The sequence below is a fragment of the Solanum pennellii genome, chromosome 11 (genome assembly GCF_001406875.1).
Source record: "Solanum pennellii chromosome 11, SPENNV200".
Classification (NCBI taxonomy): Eukaryota; Viridiplantae; Streptophyta; class Magnoliopsida; order Solanales; family Solanaceae; genus Solanum; species Solanum pennellii.
The window spans coordinates 24191701-24194822 of NC_028647.1; the positions used below are offsets into that span (position 1 = coordinate 24191701).

Sequence of the window (3122 nt, forward strand, 5' to 3'; positions counted from 1 at the left end):
CCCCCCCCCCCCCCTCCAACCTTAAATCAATGTGAAAGTGGATTCATAAGAGATTTTTCTTCTAAGATTTGGCAGCCATGTATTAAAATTTTCAATTCTTGAATACATGCCACAATTTGTATATAAAAAGGAACTTATTTGCTTCTCATTAAGGGTATTCAAAATAGGGTCGAAAAACACCTACCAACAATAGAAAAAATGATCAAAAAAACAAATTCAAAAATCGTCTAAAAGGGCATCCATCAAAATAGTATTAATAAAGAACAAAATAACACAAAACACAATACACTTCAAGAATTTAGAGCTCAAAAATTATTTCATCTTCTTGTCCTATTTTTTTTAGTTTTTGAATTTGAGTTCGAGGAAGTGCGAAGTTGACATCTTTTGACGCAAAAGCTTTCGTTTGCATGCCAACACAAGGTAGATTCCCTTTCACCTTACTTCCATATTCATGTATCTAATCTGATATCCTATTTTGAAGGATTTAAGTGTATATGTGTGATTTATTCTGTGTTAGCGTTAGTAATATCCTTTGTGGTCCTCCAAAAAATTAAGTTTATGAATATTATTCTTTTCCTTTTATTCTCTTTTTGTGAATTTGTAGTTAAAACAAGTTAGAGTTACCAACAAAAATTATTTAAAGCAGAGAACTAGGTATGTTTGTTCTAGCGTAAATATTTTTTTCGAGTCCAAATTTTGAGTTCGGATGAGGGAGATATTCCCGTTTGAAATGTAGCCTCTTTGGTTAAGGAAATTTACCCGACTAATGAGGTGCATTTTGATCTTTTACTTACCCCATAAACTCAAAAGATCTTTAGTAATATTTTAGGGGTCTAAACTGATTTGGATATGTTTTCACAATCCTAAATACGCTTAAAGTTTTAGATAGAAGTTCAAGAGGAGAAAAGAGGAGAGGTTTAAGGCGTTCGTCAAGATTCTAGAGATTTGTCTATGAAATTCCCCAAGGGTTTGATCCCTAAGAGGTATATGACATCTCATAGTGTAGGGTTCCTTCACCAATACGTCAATCATGTGATTTTATCCGTAATTTCGTTCTTCAGGTTGAAAGATTTGAGTTCTTGATGATTTTTCTTGAAGAAGTCATTCTTAAATCATTTATGATGGGTTTGATAAGTTCTTGACATCAATTTTATGAGTTTGAGAGTTTTTGTTAGTAGATTCTTGTGTACTTGTATTGGGTAATTAATTCTTAGGAAAATTTTAGGAAACCATTAAATTTTATGCAAATTAGGGTCAGAAAATGAGAATTAAAATTCTCGGGTTTTCTTGGCGGGGGGTTGGCGCGTTGTGCTAGCAGTGCGCAAGGAAATTGCCTCTGAAGTTGAGGGGCTGGCACCCCATTCCACTTAGTGCTCAAGGGTCACCTGCCCCATCCTGTCTTCAGTCATTTGCTCTATCTAAGTTCTTTTACAGCGTACCTTCACTCCTTTCTGATTATTACTACTCTAAAATACATCTAAACATCGAGAGATCCTTCATAACATGTATTGTAACCCATGAATTAATTCAAACTTAAGGAAAAGTTTAGTTAAGTCTTGAGAGTTCTTTCAAGTCATCTTGAGGAGTCTTTTACAATCTTTTTAAACTTGTTTTACGATTTGAGTACTTGAGTATGAGGAAGAGGAGAGTTGATTTTAATATATTTTAAAATGAATATATGGTGACTAAGTATTCCCAAGCGTAAATATTTTTTCAATATTAAAGGAGGGGAAACATCAATTTCCAAATGAGTTCATGAGGAGTTTTGGGTAATATCTCTTTTAAGAGAAATCTTTTGAGTAATAATCTCAAAATTTGTGGATGACGAAATGTTTTTAAATATATGAGCTTAGTTACATTTTGTAAGTAGTATTGGGCATCGATATAAGGACGAGTTCAAATAGCTCACATTCATCTCAAACCATGTAGCCAACATGGGTAAAATGTGTCATACTTTTTAGATTATTCCTTCTTACTTTTTGATAACAGCTTAGTGGATCAACTTAGTTGAATAGTTCTATACCCCGGGAAGGTATAGAAAAGTTTTGGCAGCGTGGGAGGGATGTTGTATTATCACATAACTTATAGTGATGGTTGTCGGTCAGAGAATCTCCCAAGTTGAGTTACTTGGTACATACGAACTGAGTTATTATTGTATTTTTAATAAATTGATTCTTTACCTACTGTTTAAAGCTTTCTTTATAATGCATCTCTATTATTGCTTCTTATTGAACTAAGTTGAGTATTTTCGAGTTTGAGTACCTTAAGTTGAAATGAGGTGAGTATGTTTCTTTAGTTCTTTTAACGCTTATGTCATGTTTTATATTACACCTTTCCTTGTACATTCCATGTACTGATGCCTTTTGTCCATCATCTTTCGTGATGCAGAAATAGGTAATCAGGATCATCAATAGACACTTCGTTGATACCACTTGCAGTCCCAAAGTTGTTTGGTCAGCCCACTTGCTTTTAGTGGATCCCTCAAATATTTGTATGATTTCAATTTCTTTTAGGATGATTGAAGGTCTTGTCCTGATATCCGTGATAACATTAGAAGCTTCATACAAAGAAAGTAGTAGTTGAGAAGTTTGTTTCATTTCCTATTTTTTAATGTTTTAGACTTGAGTTGCCCTTGTGGTCAGTTTGAATATTTTTAAATGTTCTAAGCTATGTATTTGATACATTCATGTTAAAACTTTATATTTGAGTTTATAGTAAGTCTTCCGCTAAGATATGAGCTAGGCCAAGGGTTCACTAGATGAAGCCAATTGTTCTCTAGTGTCGTCCATGTCAAGGATGTAGGCTCGGAGTGTGATATTTTTTTTTGTAATGCCAAACAACTTAATTAACTTATGTTCTCCTCCAAATGTTGTTGCTATACATATCATGAATTCGCTAACTTGTGTGTGGATCATGACCACTTTTTTGTATTGGAATATTGCTAGTTAAAATATCTTGAGTGCCATTTTTACTCATATCATATTTTGTTCTCACTTTAATACAATATTTTTTCATCTCTTGTTATATTAAATGTACATCTGTAGGGATCGAGTTTCGACTTTGGAACTCATTATTGGCCAAAAATATTAGGCAAACAACAATTAGGATTATTATTATGTTTG

At 33.2% G+C, this 3122-nt stretch overlaps 1 long non-coding RNA gene across 1 annotated transcript; it reads left to right on the top strand.

Annotated features, from left to right (window-relative positions):
• The first annotated feature begins 60 nt into the window (after nucleotides 1–60).
• Nucleotides 61–2849, top strand: LOC114074812. The gene is made up of 2 exons (XR_003575093.1): nucleotides 61–420; nucleotides 2389–2849. It is a non-coding gene; the product is annotated as an uncharacterized LOC114074812 (long non-coding RNA).
• Nucleotides 2850–3122: the final 273 nt, after the last annotated feature.